The following is a 21,724-nucleotide window of genomic DNA, read 5'->3' on the forward strand; positions in this document are numbered from 1 at the left end:
TGGGTGATCATCTTTATGCTGTTAATCCTCACCCTGGAATACTTTTTCCATTGATTTTTAGAAAGAGAGAGGGAGGGGGAGAAAGAGAGAGACATAGATGTTAGAGATATCGATTACTGCATCCCACATGTGCCCTGACCCCGAACCCAGGAGGAAACCTGTAACCCAGGTACGGGCTTTTGACCGGGAATCAAACCCATGACTCTGGTGAGCATGCTGACACTCTAAATGCTGAGCCACCCCGGCCAGAGCATTTTTATTTCCATTTCCCAGAGGACACTATGAGGCCTTGGTGCATAAGGGACTTCAGCTAATACATGACTGAATGAGCCCCAAATCCTGACCCCAAACTCCATTCTCTTTCTCCCCTAAGAGGAGGTCTGCCATTGTGTCCATTTCTTCATTCAGCCAATTCTTCCTACTTTGGTGTCTACTATATGTTAGGCACTGCACTTGGTCCTAGGGATTCGTCAGGGAACAAAACCGGTGACAGTGTCATCAAGCCCCTGAACAGAAGATGATGAATGCCTATTCCTTGAGGTAGGAAAGGACATCAAGCCATTTTTAGATGGTTTCTCTGATTCCTATGCATTTTTAGTTTTACTGAAACTGAAAATGCATAGGAATAAGGAAACTGGAGCACAGAGAGGTTAAGCTATCTGTCTACAGTCATACAGCTGATAAGTGGCAAAGTCAGGGCTTGAATCTGTCTGATTCTACTTCCTGTCCTTTTAGTGACTATGTTATAAAACAGGATTGGCAAACCATGTCTCATTGGCCCAGCTCCACCTACCATCTGTTTTTGTAAATAAGGTTTTATTGCAATACAGCCAGACCCAGGTAGCTTATGCATCGCCTGCAGCTGCTTTCACACTGTCTCAGTGCAGTGGAGCAGTGGTGAGAGACACTACGGGGTGTGAAACCTGGAACTATTTACTGTGTGGCTCTTAGCAGAAAATGTTTGCCGACCCCTACTGGCCCAAGCCAATCATGGTAATCCTATCTCTCATGATCAATGCTTGTTTAGGGCTAAGTATAGGAACCAGTTCTGGCCACTGAGACTTAGGATGAATTCTGCTTCAGGGAAACTCCCGAGAAAGACATCCCTCCCATCCTTCTTCCTGCCTCTGCAGGACACGATGGTCAGAGCCGTAGCAGCCACTGACAGCACAAAGGAGAGAAGGACCAATACAAGGAAGATGGCAGAGAAGAAATATGGAAAGAGGCGGCATCTTTGATGAGATGCCCACCTCCCTATCTGATGCTCTAACTCCCTACCTGCAGATGGGCTGTTAGGTTAGACAATGAATAGTTTAAGTCACTTTTCACAGGCCAGCCCATTGTTTGCAGCTCAATTGATCCTATATGATCCAAACCCCGTGTCTGGACTTACTGTCCTTATTCCACACGAAGAAACTCAAGTCCTGGACTGCATGGCTCCGTTGGTTGGGCATTGTCCCGAGAACCAGGAGACTGCTGGTTTGATTCTGGTCAGGGCACATGCCCAGGTTGTAGGCTCTACCCTGTAGGGGGTGTGCAGAAGATAGCAGACGGATATTATGCTCTCACATCCACATTTCTCTCTCTTTCCCCTCTCCCTACTCTCTCTCAAAAAATCAATAAACTATTCTTTAAAAAAAAGAAAAGAAACCTCCAAAGTTCGGGGAGTAACAGGACTTGCCTAAGGTTGTTTTCGCCAAGCTCAATCTGCCTAGCTCTAACTTCAGCTCCTGTTCCAGTACCTCTCAGAGCAGGGTGGGGAGCCATTTTGCTGCCAAAGGCCATTTGGGTATTTATAACATCATCCACAGGCCAGACAAAAGTGTCAACTTAAAGATTAGCCTATGTGTTTGGTCAAACATTTAATTAACTCACTCCTCGTGCCTTCGTGGGGCTAGGCCCAATGATTTCACGGGCCTCATACATGGGCCAGATTTCCCCACCCCTGGCTTAAAGGAACATGCAAACTCTTGGTATTTGGAACCGTGTTTGTGTGTGTAAGAATTCTGTAGCTAAAGGAGACTGAACCCTAAGGACAGTTGGGGTTCCCTAGCCAACAGGTATTTCTTCTTCTTCTTCCTGACTGACAGCATGGCATTTAGTTTGGGCAGCAATGCTCCCAGTTCCAAGGGATGAAGGGATATTTGGCCTAAAAAATCATGGAATTCTCTTTCCGCTTTATGGGAAGTTTTCCTCCCCAGATATTCTGATTCTGGCATGGGTCTGGGGTGAGGCCTCAGAGTCTGCATTTCTGATAAGCTCCCAGGTGGTACCTATGCTTCTGTGTCACAGGACTGGAACTCTTTTATACCAAGAGTGACAAGCTTTCTCTGTAAAGGGCCAGATGATAAACATTTTAAAATTTGTGGGGCATATAGTTTTTGACAACTACTCAACTGTACTATTGCAGCAGTCACATACTCAACTAAACAAGTAGGCCTGGCTATGTCCCAATAAAACTTTATTTACAGAAGCAAGTGATGGGCCAGATTTTACCTATAGGCCACAGCTGTCAATCATGGTTCATTTCCTGGTTGTGGACTCATCTTTGAATACCCTGTTGACTGAAAGCTGAACCAATCAGGGTGCTCTTAAGAGGGAAGCTATGGGTGATGGCTGTTGGGTACCAGATAAGCTGTTGTGATCCAAGCCAATCTGGCATGGAACAAATCTCAGGTTATTTTTGGCAGAGGTGGGAGTTGGCTTATTCCTCCACAGCCTAGCTACACAGGTTATCATAAAATCTAGTCTCATCCAAACTCCACCACTCTGGTAGCCAAATGCTCGCTGGCAAAGCGGGCACAAAACAGTTCACACAGCCTGTTCCAAAGCCGGGTAACGTCTTAGGCTCCTTGCTTCCAGGGTCTGTGGCCGCACCCTGCGGGGGAGGCGCAGCTGAAGCAGGGTGACCACATTCCAGAGCAGGGCTCTGAGCTCTCTGCGCAGGTGACACGGGCAGAACTTCCTCAACAGAGTCAGGATCAGTTGGAAAAGGGGGGGCGGGATAGGGGTGAAGGGGGGGGTTATTATATCTTAGAGTGCAGTCCCTGTACCTGTCCTGAATATCTTCAAGTTCACAGTGCAAATCCGTTTCTAATATCACCGTGCTCATTACCGAGTCACTCATTTCACCAGTGAAAAGCCTGTTTCTGAGCTGCAGGAAGCACCCACCATAACTGCTGCTGGAGTGTTTGCTAACTATGCCCAACCGTGCATTCTCAATTGCCAATTAGCTGGCCACTCCTATAGCCGCGTTTAGATCAACCGCATGGGCAGTTTATCAGATGAACTATAATAAGTGGTTTAAAGTATAGACTGTCACTGAGAAGCAAGCTCTTGTGTCTACTATAGGGCTGATTGCAGGAAAGAAAGGTGGTATGTTTACAATCCTGGCAGGGAGTGGGTACTAAAAAAACAAACAAAGCAAACCAGACCAAACCAAAGATGTGTTAGTGTCATGAGAAGGAATACCAGTTTTTGTTTTGTGGTCTAACTCAGCCTTATGGCTCCCTGGGCCCTATGCAATTTTCCAGCTCCCCCAGGTAAAGGCACCGATAAGGAAACAGGGCGCACATGGGAGTAGAAAACGTACCCATGGCTCTGCCTTCGTCGAAGCTGGGTCTACATCTAGTGTGTGTGACCTCAGTAAGTGACTAATGCTTCTTCCAGGTGTCCCCGCAGGGGGAGTGCCATGCCCCCTGGAGTTGTCAAGAGTGGCTTCCTGTAGAGAAGGGTAAAAACAATGATCCTGATGATGAAGGAAGCCGGCACTTGAAACGGCCCAGCATTTTCTGCCATCATCCTGAGGCGGGTTTTCAGAAAAGATCCAGGCCGGGAGAGCCCCAATTCTTTTCCCAAAGACGGAGGCAGAGCCTGTGGCAATGACAACACGACAACAGCACCGCCCACACTAAAATAATATCCAGTCCTCCAGGAGTTTGGCCCAATCGTCTATCTTGGGCTTTTCTGGGAAATTAAGATGCCCATCCAGGGTTCACGTTTTACATTTAAATGAGGAAGTTGGGGAAATATTTAAACATGGTCTTTGGCCAACGCTGACGGAGTTAGATTCCAAAGCTGGTTGGAATCTATCAGAGTTCGTGCTCTCAGGCGTCCAGCAGACAAAGTCCTGAGATGATCAGTTTATCATGGAGCCTGGGCGTTTTTCCTTTTTCAATCACTTACCCCTTCAATCCTCAACTCAGGGAGTGGGCCCCCTGTGATTCTTGGTGGGAAGCAAAGTCCACTTTTCACCAGAAAATCTGAAAATGTTGCAGATGAGTTTCCAGCCCTGCTTGCAGCGAGGGTGTGGACAAATGAGCGAGGGCCTGCCCGTCAGAGGCAGCTGTCTTAGCAGATGTTATCAGTTAGGATGTGGTCATACTGGATTGGGGTGGGCCTTAATTCCATTCCTGGTATCGTTACGAGAGGAAAATTTGGACACAAAGAAACAAAAGAGAAACACCATGTGAGTGAGGGTGGAGGCAGAGACTGGAGTGGTGTGGTCACAAGCCAAGGATAGCTGGCAGCCCCCGGGAGCTGGGGGAGAGGCCTGAGACAGACCCTCCCTGTTGACACCTTGATTTTGAACTTCTGGCCTCCAGAAGTCTGTGAGAACAAACTGCTTCTGTTTTAGGAAACTCAATTTATGGTTATTGGTTATGGCAGCCCCTAGGAAAGGGTATAATTACCAACATTTAAAAACGAGTTTGGTGTCCCTTGGGCAATGACCTTTGGAGATTTTTATATATAAGTCTAGGTTCCCAATAGGCCTGAGAGCACATGTACTATTTTTTTTTTTTTTTTTTTTCTGTTCTAGAATTCCCGGATGGGTTTGGCAGCCATGGTACAAGGTGTAGGGCAGGGGAGGGTCCTTTGGGGGGCCTCGGAGACTTTCTCTGTATATTCACACACACAGAGAGGGGCTGCAAACCATTCCACAGGGACACATGCATGCTACTTGCTTTCCCTCCCTCATGTGTCACCCTGGTGGTGAAAGGGAAACTCACGAACACAGTACGTTTTCCAGAGAAAAACGCAGCCATCCCAATGAAAAGCAACTCTGTGGCTGAAGCTGCCTTCTACGAAGCTGAACATTAAAGGTAGTTGAAAAAAAATGTAAAAATAGCCTGGCTGGTGTGGCTCAGCGGTTGAGCAGCGACCCGTGAACCAGGAGGTCATGGTTCGATTCCCGGTCAGGCCACATGCCTGGGTTGTAAGCTCCATCCTCAATAGAGGGCATGCAGGAGGCAGCTAATAAATGATTCTCTCTCACACTGATGTTTCTATCTCTCTCTCCCTCTCCTTGAAATAAATAAGAACATATTTTTTTTAAAAAAAAGTAAAAATAGTGCCACTCTACTCACCAATTTTTTGAAAAATGAATGAAAGACATTGCTGAAATTTCTCAGATGTCATTCCGAACAGGTAAGTATAAACAGACCTGATGCCAAGAAAAACCCTTTGGGGTCAGCCATGATTTTGAACAGTGTGCAGGGCTTCTGAGCCAGAACCCTGGAGAACTGTGGGCCCAGGGCAATGTTGTGCCTCCTTCCCTGGAGATTCTATAGGAGGGAGACTGTTTCCTGTCATTTTCTGCAGGGCAAGAGAAAGTTGTGGTAACAGTGTAGGTTTGGGATTTGAAGGCTTGAGTCGGAAACTTTATCCTAGGAATTACCAAACGGATGATATGGGATCAGTGGCTAACACCCTCTGAGCCTCGGTTTCCTCATCTGTGAAATGGGGATAAGAAGAGCCAGCTTTTAGGGGAGTTGCAAAGCTTTCAGTGGTGCTCACTGGCTGTTGGCAATGTGGAGCCTTGCTCTGTGGGAGGAAGGAGTGGACCAGAGCATCCCGACTCGGCAGCTGTGCAGTGGGCCTGAGAGACTCCGCATTCATAACAAGTTCCAGGGATGCTGATGCCGCTGGTCCCCCCCCCACCACCCCCCATGAGAACTCTTTAGCTCTCCTCGTCTATTTTCAATGCCGCATATTTAAAATTCCCGCTTCTTTCTCTTCCCTTTTTGTTTCTTTTGCTGCATTTTAAAAACATATATTTTTACTGATTTCAAAGAGGAAGGGACAGATAGGAAACATCAATGATGAGAGTATCATTGATTGACTGCCTCCTGCACGCCCCCTACTCGGGGTGGAGCCTGCAACTTGGCCATGTGCCCTGACCGGAAATGGAACCATGACCTCCCATTTCATAGGTCGATGCTCAACCACTAAACCACACCGCCCAAGCCTACAGATCTTCTTCAATGGCTGCTTCCTGTTCATCCGTCAGGGCTGGGAGCCTTCCCTGATCCCCTGCAAGGCTCCCCTCCACCAGGCAGTCTGTTTCCTTCTAATGCCCATTACAATCAGATGGGACATTTATTTTAATTGGTTAGTTGGTTGGTTGTCTCCTGCACCTGAATGTGATAATAACGATAATGATAATGATAATGATAATAATAAAGTACCACATCACATTTCTAAAGTATGAAAAATTTGCATTCCAAAGCATATTTGGCTGTTAGGGTTTTGATAAGAGGTTTGGATATGTATTCTTCCTCATTTTAAAGCTGAGGAATAGAGAGACTAAAGCACAGTGTCAGTGAGAGGCCGAGCCCAGACTTGAACCCAGGAATCTGATTCTGAGTGTCTGCAACCACTGGGCTCTCTTCGGAGAGGCTGCTGGCGCTTGTTGGCTGGAAGAGCTGGCTGGGCCTCGGGCCCTCCCGGGCGGGTCTGCCTGCTGCCGGGAGATTCCTGCCTTTCCTCTTGGCAGGCCAAGTGCTGTCTGTTCAGACGTATGGAAAACATGCGTGTATGTGCGTGCGCGCACACACACAGAGAAGGGCTACATCCGATGCTATTTCCTGGAGCTCGGTGGCCGCCTGCTTTTCCAGCAGCCTCATCTTTCTGAATCAGGTGACAGAACCCACTAGTGACCGGGCTGGGGAAGGAAAGCAGACGCTTCCCAGCCCGGCAGACTGAGGGGCCGGAGGTCCTGGTGGGGAGACCCCTGCCTCCTCAGGCACAGCCCTTGCAAGACGTTCTCTCTGGCTCTGGGAGCTGCCCTGGCCCAGGTGCCTGAAGCCACAGCTCAGGGGGAGTGGGCTTGGTCTGCTGGGAACCAGCCCAGAACAGGGCCTTGGGGGACAGAGACCACCATTTCCTTTAGCCGAGAGGGGGCTTGAGCCCCGCCTCTGGTGCTGGACCGCTTTCAGAGAGGCATGAAGTGCCTCCAAAAAGCAGGGGAAATCCTTGGTTTTAAAGGAAAGAATGTCTTCAGAAAGGCTCCGAGTTCCGAGAAGGGCTATAGGTTGGCAGGGGCTGGTGTTGTTGATTAAAACACTATTGCAGATGGGTGAATGCTATATGATTTCCTCTATGTTTACAAAAAGGCATGTACAATAGCTACACGTGTGCATGTGTGTGCAAAAACAGAGAGAAAGGGCAAGGCCAAGACACTCCCTCCTAGCACAGGAAATACATGAGAACCAGGCGGCGCGTGGGTCACCGAGAGAAGCTCAGCTTCCTATCAGTCGCACGCACCTCAGTGATCTTCCTTTGTTTGCTCGTGTGGCCAGTCAATCAAACAAAGTTAATGTGAAAATAAATACATAAACGAACAACAGTCCTGTGTCTTTCCCCCCACCTCCTCCCGCCGGCCCTGCCCCAAGGAATCAGCTTCATAATAAACAAAAAGCCTTTAGCTTCTAAGAACTGGGAGAATCCAGACACTAGGGACTTGGGCACTCCGAGTGAAAGCTTGTTTGGAAGCTGACTTAGAATTCTACCACAGTGAGGCCATTCTACTTAAAGCAGTTATTCAAGCTTTCCTGTCGAACAAAAGGGAAGCGCTCCATCCTCTCTCTCTCTCTCTCTCTCTCTCTCTCTCTCTCTCTCTCTCTCTCTCTCTCTCTCCCTCCCCCCTGTAAAGTTATTAACACTTCCTTTATGCTTACCATTTTTTTTTTAAGAAATAAGAAATTTCCAAATGACTGATGGTCTTTATAATCTATCTTTTAAAACACAAATTCTACTAGATTGAAGCCCCAAATCATACCTTTGAATGTTAAAGAGAAAGTCACACTAAAAAAGCAGCTCTTTTACATTGGACTGAGGACTCAAGGGTCCCGGGTTCGATTCCGGTCAAGGGCATGTACCTCGGTTGCGGGCACATCCCCAGTAGGGGGTGTGATGGAGGCAGCTGATCGATGATTCTCTCTCATCGATGTTTCTAATTCTCTATCCCTCTCTCTTCCTCTCTGTAAAAACTCAATAAAATATATATTAAAAAAAAAAGCAGCTCTTTTTCAGAGACGAAGCGAAGGCTTTGGTTCTGGAGCAGCCTTTAGGTTACATAGGAACGTTTTTGGTTTTTGGTTAACCTGTTGCAAACCAGCCAACCAGCCTTCCCACTGTCAGATTAGGTTTGTTTCACTAGATCAGGCGTTCCTTTTGTTTAATTTGTGCCTTATAACTCGGGTGAAATAGGAAATGGGAAGTGAAGGAGGAGCTGAGGGGTGACAGTGAAAGTGGGGAACAAAGGCTTACATAGATGCCGGGAATTCAACACCTCTGCGGCTGTGAGCCAGGTGGGGAAGTTCCCCCAGCCGTGGGTGGCTGCCTTTTCACAGCTCTAGAGGCCTGCACTGCCCGCAGAGAATAAACAACTCGCGCCGAGGGCTGGGTAAGGTTTGTGAAGCGAACACATGGAGGCTATAGAGCACATGTGTCAAACACAAGGCCCCCGGGCCAAATCCGTCCCGCCAGGCCTTGCAATGTGGCCCGCACCGCGCTGTCATCACTGCACTCCACTGCGTTTCCATCACAATGACAGTTTATGACTGTTCAGTAAACCATTTGGCCCTTGATTTAGGCTGGATTTTAGATTTTGGCCCCTTCTCTGATTGAGTTCGACACCCCTACTATAGAGAATGAGGTTTTAACTTTCCAGGTCCCCCTCCGATGGGTAGACGTCTGTCAGGGTCCTCGAGGTTTTCAGACTTTCGGAATTGTGTTGGAAGAAGCCTACCAGCACCCATCTTAGTACGTGGCTGTTCAAAAACGGGCACGCCAGAAATTATGTTCCCGTTGATCCGAGGAGATAAAGGAAAGGTACTTTGGAAGCTTGATCCAAACGTTACATTTCATCACTGTCTTTTTCCAAAGCACAGCTCTCATATTGCTTCCTATTTGCTCCTCGTGGCAACCCAGAGGCTGTCAGGATAAGCAGCCCTCATGCTGCAGAGGAGGAAAGGAAGGGAAAAAGGTTAACTCATGCATGCACACAATTGGCCAGGTCACAGTGGTAGGCAAACTGAGGCTCTCGAGCCACATGCGGCTCTTTGGCCCCTTGAGTGTGGCTCTTCCACAAAATACCACGGCCTGGGCGAGTCTATTTTGAAGAAGTGGTGCTAGAAGAAGTTTAAGTTTAAAAAATTTGGCTCTCAAAAAGAATTTCAATCGTATACTGTTAATATTTGGCTCTGCTGACAAATGAGTTTGCTGACCACTGGGCCAGGAGCTTTGGGGTTCCCAGTCTCCTCAGAGAAGGCAGGAATAGTTCCCATCAGGTTTTAGCCAGGCGGAGTTTAGCATCTCCAGGTTCATCTTGAGCTCAAGGCTCTGGGAAAAACCCCAGAGCACAGTAACACACAGAAGAGGTTGACGTAAGCATGACTCACCCAGATTCCCTACTCCAGGCTTTGGGGAAGAGACTAATTTACCTTTGTCACCAGGTACTCACCAGGAGCCTCTGCAAGCCCTGCCAGGAACTAGTCTATTTTTATTTTATTGCCCAGAGTGACTGTGCAGCTGTTGATCTTGGGGGACCACACTGGAGGGCCGTGAGTGGGAGGGGCCTGACTCTGCAGTCACAGATAATCCTCCGGGACAAAGCAGGCTCCCTTTTACTAGGGGGTGTGAGCCTTCTTGACAGAAAGGAAGACTGAATCACGAATGCAAAACAATGGTGACACAGCAGGTCTGCAGCAGAGCCGGAAACAAAGGAATGGGGTGGAATTGCATTTCCCGGCTGAACTCTTAGATTAAATTGTCTTAAGGGTGGACTTTGACCCAAAGCTTATCTTTATTTTCATTATAATGGTAACTCAGAAGGCAGCATCTATAATAGATGTCCAGATGGATGAGCTATTGGTTTTTGCTTCAGGAAAGACAATTAAAAGTCCATGCAAACCAGGCAGATCCGTTTAGTGGTGGTGGTGGGCAGTAATGGGTTTCAGGCATGTACAGTGTTGTGAAAACAACAATGACAATAGGACTAATCTATATACTTAAAAAGGCAGCTACCGAAAAAGCCATAACGACCTAACAACCAGTTGCTATGATGCCCACTGTGGCCTGCTAACCAACCTCATGGCCCCTCCATCCTGCCAGTCTGCCCTGATCACACTCCCCCACCCCAATAGGGGGTGGGGCTGGCAGGCCACCCTCCTATAGCCCCTCCCGTTGACCACCCCACTCCTGGTCACACCCCCCACCCCAACCAACCTGCTGTAGCTCCTGCCCCCAGCTGGCCATGCTCCTGATGGGCTCCCGCTATACTGATTGGCCTGCAGCCCCTTCCACTGGCTGGCTCCAACCCTGATTGCCCACCCCGCCCCAACCCAAATAGGAGGCAGGGCTGGCCCACCAACCACCCATAGCTCCTCCCCCAGGCTGCTGTCCCCCTGATTGGCACTCCCCACCCATTCCATTTGGGGGTGGGGCAGGCTGGCCAACAGCCCACATCCCCTCCCCATGGCTGGCATCGCCCCCAATTGGCCATCCAACCCCAATCAAGGGCAGAGCCCGCCGGCCAATTGCCTGTGGCCCTTTCCCCCAGTCAGCCCAGTCCTGATTGGGGGCCCTGATAAGGGGCCCTGATCAGGCCCCCCATCCAGGTGGCCAATTGGCCAACCTCCAGCCATCTCCTCCTCCCGACAGGCCCAGCCCCGATCTGCCCTGATTGGGGCCAGGCCCGCAGGACCCCACCTGTGCATGAATTCGTGCACTGGGCCTCTAGTAATAAATAATCACAGCTCACTTATAGCTTGATGTCAGATACTGTTACAGGTACTTTATAAATATGAATTCACTTAAGGGTCATATCAGCCCTGTAAGGTAGATGCTATTATTGTCCCCACTTTGGAGTGGAGAACCCTGCAGCACAGTGAGGCTAAGAAGCTTGTCCAAGGCTGGTGAGGATGATGAATACAGGTTTAACCCCCTTTTCCCAGGGCTCCACGAACACTCAGCTCAATCAGCAGCCTTTGTGCCGATGAGAAAAAGGCGCCCTTGGAGCAGGAGCTGCCTCTGTGGTGAGTGGCTGGCCAGGCGATCTTCAGGCCCCCACTTGGCGAGTGGAAGGAGGGCCAGGTTTCAGCAGATGCCCACTTCTCCGCACTGAGTGCCTTCGTGTGGAGCCCGCCTTCCTGCCTGTGGTGACGTCATGGCTCCCCACACGCTAGCTTTGCCACTTGGGCTGCATCCTCAAGGCCTTCAAGTCTCCATTTCCCCATTTAACCACCAGGATGCTGCTGACCTCAGACAGAGGCGTGTAGTGAGGTTAAACACCGAATTTACTCGGCACCTGGGAGGCAAAATCAAACATGAGATAGATCATTCCGCTTGTTGGATCCCAATCTCCCTGTGAGACATGGAACAACGGCCGAGGGAGTGGTCTGACCTGGTTACAGCTCTGGACCCAGTGACCCAGCTGAGCTCCACTGAACTTGCAGCACCCTGAGCAGAACTTATATAACCTCAAGACTTCCCCGAAGACGTGGTGCTTCCTTGGCTGTGGATTTAAAAAAATTCGGAGTACTAGACTATTTTCCTATGACTGCTTAAAATGGCTCCAAAAATAGGAAAAAAGAAGGTGGGCCTTATGCAATCCATGTCCAGCGGGTCACGTTTCCTGTCACTTGTGTGTGCCTCGTTGTGGGAACCCCTCATGGACTTTGCCAGGTAAACAGAAAGCCTGTGTTAAGGGGAAATAACGAGCCTGGCCAATGAGCCAATATTTTGCAACAAGAATTTATGTCCTGGCACCGCTTGGCATGGATGGAATTGGCTAAACAATCTGAGGACACCAATCAGAACACGTGGGCAGTCCCGAGAGCTGAAGCACGTGGGACCCCCGCTGACCACTGTGAGGGGAAGGGCAGCCGTTTGGAAAGCTGTCCCAAGGGGAATCCCAGGGATTTTCACAGACTTTCATCGGGAGGAAGCGGAGGCTCAGGCAGCCAGTGTTAGAATCCCCCAGTTCCCCGTTTCCTGCAGTGTGTCCTTGGGAAAGTTACTTAACCACCCAGAGCCCACTTTGCAGGGTTGCCCCGAGGGCATTTGATAAATCAGTTTGTAAACAATAACATTGATGTGGGGCAGTTAGTTCAGAGCCTGGTGTGAATAAGGCTTCCATATACATATCTATTTGTTTCTTTTCCATTAGTCCCTTCCCAGTCCTTAGCCCGTGGCCCCAGAGCCACTGCCCGCCCCCCACCTGTGCCGGACCCCCACTGTGCAGCAGCCGTGCAGAGCCCCTTACAAAGGAGGCTCTGCTCTAGGGGAGAGTTTCTAGTGACATTCGCGGACAGAGCATCCTTTGGTGTGGGAACTGTGCTGTGCGCTGTAAGGCCTTTAGCAGCATCTCTGGCCTTTACGTACCGGATGCCGGTAGCCACCCCTCCCCCAACGTGGTGACAACCAAAAACGTCTCCAGACATTGTCAAATGTCCTCAGGGGACAAGCACAGGGAACATTTTAAATTTATTGTTTTAAAAACATATTAATTAAATTATATACCCTTATTGCTTTGAGAGAGAGAGAGAGAGAGAGAGAGAGAGAGAGAGAGAGAGAGAGAGAGAGAGAAGAAGGGAGAAAAGGAAGAAAGGAAGGAAGAAAGGAGGATAAAAGTGCAGGAGGAAATGTACACAGATGAATAGAACAGAACTAAAATTAATTAGAACAAAACACGCCTCATCTAGCCCTATAAAAGTTTTATAAAATATCCTTGAAAACTATTTTTTCTGTGTGAATTTATAGACCAAAATATCTTTGGACTCTTTCCCTGGCCAGTGTGGACCAGTGGTTAGAGCTTCAGCCCATGCATCTATAGGCTGTGGGGTCGATTCCCAGTCAGGGCCACGTATCTGGGTGGCAGTTTTTTGATCCTTGCCCCAGTTGGATGCCTGTGGGAGGCAATCAATCAATCAATCAATCAATCAATGTGTCTCTCTCACATTGATGTTTCTCTCTCCTCCTCCCTCCCTTCCACTCTCTCTAAATATCAATAGAAGGAAATATTCTTGGGTGAGAATTAACAACAACAACAAATCTTTGGACCTAACCATAACACCCTTAATGTAATCACAATTCTAGCAAAAGCTCCTAGACCGGAAATGACGACTTTGAATCTCAGCTTCGCCCCTCATAAGCCCATGTGATAGTGGTTAAGCTGCCTCAGTTTCCTCATTGTACCTAACTGCCCACATGGCCCGAAACACTCACTGATCATGAGCTCTTAACATTTGCCAAAATATGTAGAGTGAATGCCATGTGCCACCCAGGGCTCAGTGCTTCCCACAAGTCCATGCACATGGTGATCAAATAGCCATATGAGATAGATGTTAATTTGTCCCCAATTTTCAGGCCAGGAACCTGATGCTGACAGTAATTGCTGTGGTCACACAGTAGGCAGTAGAGTTTACCCATTTGGCTCCTCAGTGACTCTGCTGTCCTGCCCCCTCAATACTGACATTGTTTAGGATTAGCAAACCACCCCAAAAAGAGCAGAAGAAAGGCCAGTCTGCCTCCATCTCTGGGATCGTCTTGCCTGGGAACAACCCAGGAATCTTGGGGCACCTCCTCCATTGGTGAGTCACTTATGTATTTCCTGTGGTCACCTGCTGAAGACGGGCTGTCAGAAAATCCCAGGAAATGGCCCCAAGGCAAAGAGGTGCCAGAAATGTCAGAGGAGCCAATGCCACATGATTTGCTGCAATGGCTTCAATAACCTAAGAGGTACCTGTCATGTCCATATATTCTGTTGGTCACATAGCCAATCCTGATAGGACAGGTGGGGGTTCTGGGAGGATGAGAATATTGGGGGTTGTGGGCCTATCTCAGAGGCTGCCTCCTACACCAGCTGTATGTCACAGAAATTCTTCAAAAAAAGATAGACTTGGATGGTAAAAGCAGTTTCATAAAAGATTGAGCCTCACATTGTAGATGATTAGCTCACTTGGAAAGACATTCCTGGGATATTTTACAAACTACTTTCACATAAAAGATAAGAAACACAACATATAAAAATCTATGGTACATCTACACAATGGAATACTATGCTGCCATAAAAAAGAAGGAATTCTCTCTCGATAGGAAGACATAATTTTTTTGAATATTACACTTGTTTCGCAAAGTGTTAATATTATAACTATTATACAAGACCCTCATGACCTGGCTGCTGCTTGCTGTTAAGACATAAGTGGATCTCACCCCAGTGGGCAGGGGCAGAGATGGCTTGCACTGCGGTGCGGTCCCCAGCCAACCAGAACGGGTTTATTTGTATATACCCTGCTTATTTAAATAACAAGAAGACCATCTCGGAGGGCAGGCAAATCCCCATAAGTAAGGCTGTTGAAATCCTACAGCTACAGCGATTCAAGGTGTGTGCTCAGCAGTTGGACTTAACGCATTTCTTGAGAAAAACAAAATGTACTCCAGAGAATGGAATCCTGATGCTCAGTACAGGGGCAGAGTCCGGGATCAACTCAAACAGGAAGATAACAGCCTATGTCTTGTACAATCCCACCACGTGAGTCAGTAACATTGTAGGCAGCGGAAGTGATTCCTAAACTAAAAACAAGGACACAAAACACAGGAGGCAGTGACCAAACTCTTCCTTCTGCAAGAAGAGGGAAGTAAAAATGGGAAAGGAAAGAAGAAGAAGTGACAATCAAATCTGACGTCCTACCTACCGAGAGAGACGTAGATGGAGGTTTCGGATTTGTATCTGAGAGAAACTGAAGCTTTCTGTTTGTATCTTTTATCTGAACTACGAACATTTGTGCATCCCAGCTTTAGCATGAGAGTTGACAATGAAATAAATTTACATCAGAAGTTTGCGTCTAGCTCTTACACAGTATAAAAGAAAATTAGTTTGCCTTTCCATGCAGTTTTTGTGGAAGAAAGAAGCTTATTTTTAAACTGGTAGCCCTGCTCATGAATCTGTGTGCCAGTAGCTCACCAGTAGTTCGCTGCTGCCCTCCGGTAGCACTCCGCCTGCAGCCCGGCCCTCCGTAGCTCTCTCTGCTCCCCTGCACCCCCCTCATAGCTTGCTGCTCTGCCCCCTCCTCTAGCTCTCCCCTGCCCACTTGTAGCTCACTACCCCACTCTCCTGCTGATCTGTGATCTGCTCGTTATGTGGTCGATCCTTATGCTTCACAGCATAAGGACCATTTGCATATTGCATTTTTATTATATAGGATGGACAATGGCCTCTACCATAAGTTACTTGAAATCCTGTATCTGTGCTCTATGTAAACATGTTCAGATAAACGAGTTTAATAAGATTTAAAACACATATTATACACCTTTTAAGCTAATGAAATAAAATTCAAAACTGACAACAACAAAAAAAGACATACTCTAATTCACCACACTCTCCCTACACTGGGAAACTTTCTCAAACACAAGACCCTCCTTACCTCAGGACCTTTGCACTTCCTGTCGCTGGCCTGGCCTTCATGAATTTCTGTGCGTATATGATGTCTTCAGAGAGGGCTTTCTCTACCTGCCCCTCTCCCCCACTGCCCAGTTATTTTCATTTTCATCAACTAGTTTTGTTGGATAGCACTCCACAGCCTGATTTATCTTTAATTCTTAAATTGTTTGTTGCTCCTAAAAATATAAACTCCTCATTGCACATATTTGATTATTTAGCCCTAGTAAACTAACACACTATCTCGCATACAATGGGCGCTAAATAAATATCCTCTGAATTTGTTTTTGACTCTGAATTTACAAACAAGTGACTAATGTTGGTTGTGCTCGCCTTTGGTTGGTGGGCATCTGACTTTTGCTTGTTTCTGGTGGCCAAGGGTTGCCTTTAAGGGGGATGCCAGCAGCAAAACATGTGCAGGCTTGTGCACCAGGAAGTGACACTAGAGAAAGAACGCCAGGGCAGCTGTAAACATAGAAGCATATTAATCGCTCGGTGCACCCCACCTACTCACAGAGAATCCCATCCTTAACACACTATAAGTTGGGGTGCACAGTCAAGCCCACTTAGCAAATGTTTATTCTAAGACGCGATTTCCTTTTGTTTCCTGAAAGGACGGCTTCAAGAGCTGCCTGGATTTGAGGTCAAAGAAACGTGAGGAGCTTATTACCATATCAATGGAGGAATCGCTCTGGATCTAGAATTTGGAATAATATTTACATCTCAAGCTCATAAGCTGCCCAGGCAAGCCTGCTTATTGATTGCCTTTAATTTCCCCTTAAAACAGTGTCTGTTTCTGAATAAAAGATTAATGGAGGCGGGCTCAGTGTGCTGGTGATTTATACACAGTTCTGCACACCCCAACCCTGGACGCTGAGTCCAGTTCCTCCAGAGTAATTGCTGCTGATCGCCAAAGCCTGCAGCTTCATTGCATTTGTCTTTATTCACTCCATCTTTGTGCTCACAAAAAGTGGGGTGGGTAGGATTTTTAAGGGAAGGAAACATACATGAGGAATACAGACGATGAACAGGAGAGAGGGCTGAGGGACGAGCTCTAAAATGCCCCTAAAAATGAAAACGGAGGACTCCTGTAGGATGTCTGAGCTGCACTTCTCCTTGCTCTCGCCTTAACAGACACGCCAGTACCGCCCAGTGTAAACACGGTGACCTCAAAAGTAAACCGTTGTACCAGCTTGGAGCCGAGCCAGCGTTTTTGTCCTGGCTGTCCATTTCTACTTCCTTTTGGGGAAGAAAAAAACATGAGAGGAAAGTGAAGATTTCTGCTCTGTGTAAAGTTCGGAAACTCCTCTCTGTAATTGAGTGGTGGGGAATAACAATCACATTAATAATAGCAATAATTTATCAAGCACTTTTACAAAAATTTGTACTAAAAGCTTTCTACTCTTTATCTCATTTAATCTTGGCTGCAGCAGTTGAAGGAGGTCCTATTCATAGTCCCACACAGGCGAGGCTCAGGGAAGTGCGGGAAAGGGCCCTAGTTTGAAGGTGGCAGAGCCAGATTTTGAAGTGTTTGATTCTAAAACCCCAGAACGCAATCCCACAGAGAGAAGTGCACCCATTGGGGCTGGCCTTCCTCCACATGTATGTTGTCAGTATGGCCAACGGAGGAAGCACGAGCTGTCTAGTTAACCAGCCAACGAGAAGCCTCGAGCTTCTAATCCTAGGACTGCCTTTTAATACCTGGCCTTCACCATTAGGAAACATCATCTCCCATGCCAAGTTAGGATTCCTGGAGACAGTTTTCTCCCATTCTGTTGATTTTGGTCATTTTACACAGGCGCTTTCAGAGTGACTTAAGATGCTGCAGAGATATAAGGAGCAGAGAAAGCTGGCTCCACGAGAATCAGAATATGATGGAACTCACAATATAATTTCTTCTACTCCAGCCAATGGGAATTATATTCCCAGCACTAATAAAGGGAATGACTCTCCCAACATGTCTCTCACTGAGAAGTTCACAATTTTGATTTTCTACTGAATAGATCTAGTGATGACCATGGTTGGAGCTGCGTGTGTGAGAGGTGGGCTTGAGATGTTTGCTGGTTTTCCTCTTTGGGGGAACATGTAGAATCTAGTGATCACAACTGAATTAGAATTCAAGTTCTGGTAGAAAGAATGAGACCAGATGTTAGAAGCAAAAAGTGAATGTGCCCGTTGTCTAGCTTGGGATAATGATTCCTAATTCCCTAATTCTGTGATTCTCCACACTTTCCACTCATCTCCCCAAGTTTTGCTTTGTTGACTCGAACCAAAAGCAAAAAGCAAAACAAAAGATACTGATGGAGCATTGTCCACGGGCAGAATCTGTCACAGGTACCAGGACTAAGACAATAAGCAAGACCAACCTAGATTGTACAAATCATTCAGTGAAGACATACATTGAGCACATAATTCTACGAATAATAATAATTTAACTACCATTTTGATACTTGCTTTGAAAAGAAACAAACATAGGATCAAAGAGACTATCTTTGAACTGCACATAAACTTCTATCACACCTCCTGTCTACCTATAATTCCTTTTCCATTTCCCTCACCAGAAGGTGTTGGCTACCCCTGTAGACTCTGCAATTGAACCATAGGTTTTCAAATCCTTGCTTATAGCTGTGTGACCTTGGAAAAGTTACTGAACGTATCTGAGCCTAATGCTCCTTAGAGCAAAAATAATAGAAGTAACCTATCCATGCAATTATCATTAGAACCAAATGAGATGATCTAATTAAAACACTTAGCCTTTGAGATGGGTATACAGTGAGTTCTCAATTAAGTCTATATTGTTGGTCTCTGAAAATGACATCTAAGTGTTTTCTCCTCCAGGCAGAGAGGTATTGCATTGTTTGTTCATGATGTGGCGAGTGTGATTTGGAGACTGTCTTACGAGGGTCAGAAGCCTGGACAGTGTTCCATAGCTGTGTGTTCTTGGGCAAGTCAGTGACTCCTCTGGACTCCATTTCCTTCATCTACAAAGGGAAGATTTACTCCCAATTAGAGTTAATGCACATAAAATCCTCAGCTCAATAAGTCCGAGCAGCTATAATTATTACCTTGTTATTTTGGACTCTGTATAAAACATTATAAAAATGCCCAACAATGCCTTTAATCCCCCAGGTTGAGTGATGTTTATGCACCAGTTTCTAACTGGGATTCTGAAAGTCTTTCTCCATGGAGTGAATTGTCTTTATCCCCTAACATTTCTCCTGAAAGCTTTTACTTGGCGAGTAAATTTACAAGAGGGCTGCTAGATAAGGGTTTTTGTCTTTAAAACACTTCTTTAATCTCCACCGTTGCCATGGGATTTGTATCATCTTGCTTGGGTGATCAGATTACGTTTCATAAACAATATCCCCTGTGTTTAAAAATCTTTAAACAGCCACTTGCAAGTGTGTTGACTTGGACTCCAGTTAATGCCTCGTTTGACATGGGCCTCCCATGGTCCATGAGGCTGAAGATCAGCTCTGCACACCAGCATCAGACTCCTGAGTAGAGACTCGTATTTTTTGAGAATATAATTTTCTTATTTAAAACAGCTCCTTTGTTTTCCGATATCCTCTTATAGAAGAACTTCAGTAATTCAACTGCTCCTTGTAACCCTCCCCAAATCAGAATTACTGCTGCATTTTTATTTATTACAATTTAAAAAATTTGATGAGAGAGAGAGAGAGAGAGAGAGAGAGAGAGAGAGAGAGAGAGAAACATCGATTTGCTGTTCTGCTTCTTTATTAAGTCATTAGTTGGTTCTTTCTTGTATTATATTTCTTGTAATATATGCATTGACCCTGGATGGCACCCACAATCTTGGCATATCAGGCCGATGCTTCAACCAACTAAGCAACCCAGCCAGAGCTGTAACGCTGCATGTTTAGATTTCTTACTTTCCCCGGAGTTCATCTTTGGTTTTCTTTACCCAGAACTTTCAAAGTCAAAATTGCCAGCTCACCCTGATTCGTCATCATCCTGGGCAATTGGGGAGAACTGGACAGTTTAAGTTGCACTTGTCATTTTGACTTTAATGAAAACTGAATTTTCAATTGGAAGCATGAAAATTGCTGTTGTTTAATGGGGATCCTGTTTTGTGTGCTGTTGCTGCATGCAACTCATTTGGTGTGTACTTTCCATGATATCTTTAAAAAAAAATGTTTTTATTGATTTTTTGAGAGAGAGGAAGGAAGAGGGAGAGATAGAAACATCAATGATGAGAGAGAATCATTGATCGGCTGCCTCCTGCACTTCCCCACTTGTGACTGAACCCACAACCTGAGCATGTGCCCTGATAGGGAATTAAATCGTGACCTCCTGGTTCATAGGTCGATGCTCAACCACTGAGCCACACAGGCTGGGCCAGGATGTATTTTTAAGAGAGCCTTCCCTGCCTCCATGCCTCTCCTCCTGGGTCACTCTGTGGGAATCGGCCTCTGTGGGAGCAGCCACTTATCCTGGTCAACCAAGAAGCTGTGAACCTGCCCTCTGAGTGGCTGCTCTCGCTGTGGGAGCACCGTCAACGCCGGTCAGCGGAGCGGCACTCCCACTGTAGGAGTGCACTGATCACCAGGGGGCAACTCCTGCATTGAGCATCTGCCCTCCTGCTGGTCAGTGTGTATCATAGCGATTGATGGACAAGTATTTCTGGTTGTTCCACTGTTCTATCACTGGGCTTTTATAATATAGGATACTAGAATCCTGGTGCACGAAATTCTTGCATGGGGGGTGTCCCTCAACCCAGCCTACACCTTCTCCAATCTGGGACCCCTCGGGGGATGTCCAATTGCCGGCAGTCGGACATCCCTCTCACAATCTGGAACTGCTGGCTCCTAACCACTCGCCTGCCTGCCTGCCTGATAGCCCTTAATTACTCCCCTGCCAGCCTGATTGATGCCTAATTGCCCTCACCCTGATGGCCTCATGACCCCCAACTGCTCTCTCCTGCCGGCCTGATCTCCCACAACTGCTCTCCCCTGCTGTGACCTGATTCCTCTGCTGGGAGCTGCCTCCTCTGCATGAGGCATTGGAGGTGCACAACCGGCCTCCTCAGCACCATGCAGAGCCGAGGGACCCCCATGCCTCACCATGTGGAGCGGCCACCAGGCCCCGCCTCTGTGTGTGTGTGGCCATCTTGTAGCTGCCATCGTGTGACAACATCACCTGAGGGTGTAGTATGAGGGTGTGATGCCACCTAGGCTTTTATTACATAGTATGTTTTTGCTTGGCTAGGGTGGGCTCAGTGCCTGAGTGTCGACCCATGAACCAATAAAATATATAAAAATCAATACAAATATAAAAAATGAAATGTTTCATAGATATTAAAAAATAGTAATAAAAATATGCTTTTATTGATTTTAGAGAGAGAGGAAGGGAGACAGATAGAAAAATAGAAACATCCATCAGCTGCCTCCTGCATGCCCCCTACTGAGAATTGAGCCTGCAACCCAGGAATATGCCCTTGACTGGAATCAAACCGGGACCCTTCAGTGTGCAGGCCGATGCTCTAACCACTGAGCCAAACTGGGTAGGGCAAGGCTGGTTTTTTTTGAGTAGAAGAGTCCCCCTGTCCAGGCAGGGTATCAGCAGGGTGAAGGGAGATGGGAAATCCATGAGGATTTGTTAGAAGCATTGAATGGCAAGAAGGTAGAATTTCAAGGTGGGTAGAAGTCTCACAAAACTGGAAGATAAGAAGGGAAGAGATCAGAGATAGGAGGGTTTTTCAGTGAGGTAAACTAACCTCCTAAGCCAGAAGGCACAATGGTTAAGGATAGGTCAGCAAGCTATGATTCATGGGCCAAATCCAGTCAATGTCTAGTTTTGTAACTTAAAGTTCATATTCGAGTTGCAAATTTGAGTAGAATTTTGCCAAGCAGATTTGGAAGGAACAGCATTGCAGAACTGTAGAGTGTTGGGATTTGAGGATTACAGTCAGCAAACTGCAACCCATGGGCCTGTAACTGTAAATAAAGTTTTATTTGAACACAGCCACACTCATTCGTTTAT

The 21,724-nt window shown here is 46.9% G+C and overlaps 1 pseudogene; it reads left to right on the forward strand.

Annotated features, from left to right (window-relative positions):
- The first annotated feature begins 14,493 nt into the window (after positions 1 to 14,493).
- On the forward strand, positions 14,494 to 14,888 carry LOC118707749 (annotated as a pseudogene).
- Positions 14,889 to 21,724: the final 6,836 nt, after the last annotated feature.

Source organism: Pipistrellus kuhlii, unplaced genomic scaffold, assembly GCF_014108245.1.
Source record: "Pipistrellus kuhlii isolate mPipKuh1 unplaced genomic scaffold, mPipKuh1.p scaffold_m20_p_6, whole genome shotgun sequence".
NCBI lineage: Eukaryota > Metazoa > Chordata > Mammalia > Chiroptera > Vespertilionidae > Pipistrellus > Pipistrellus kuhlii.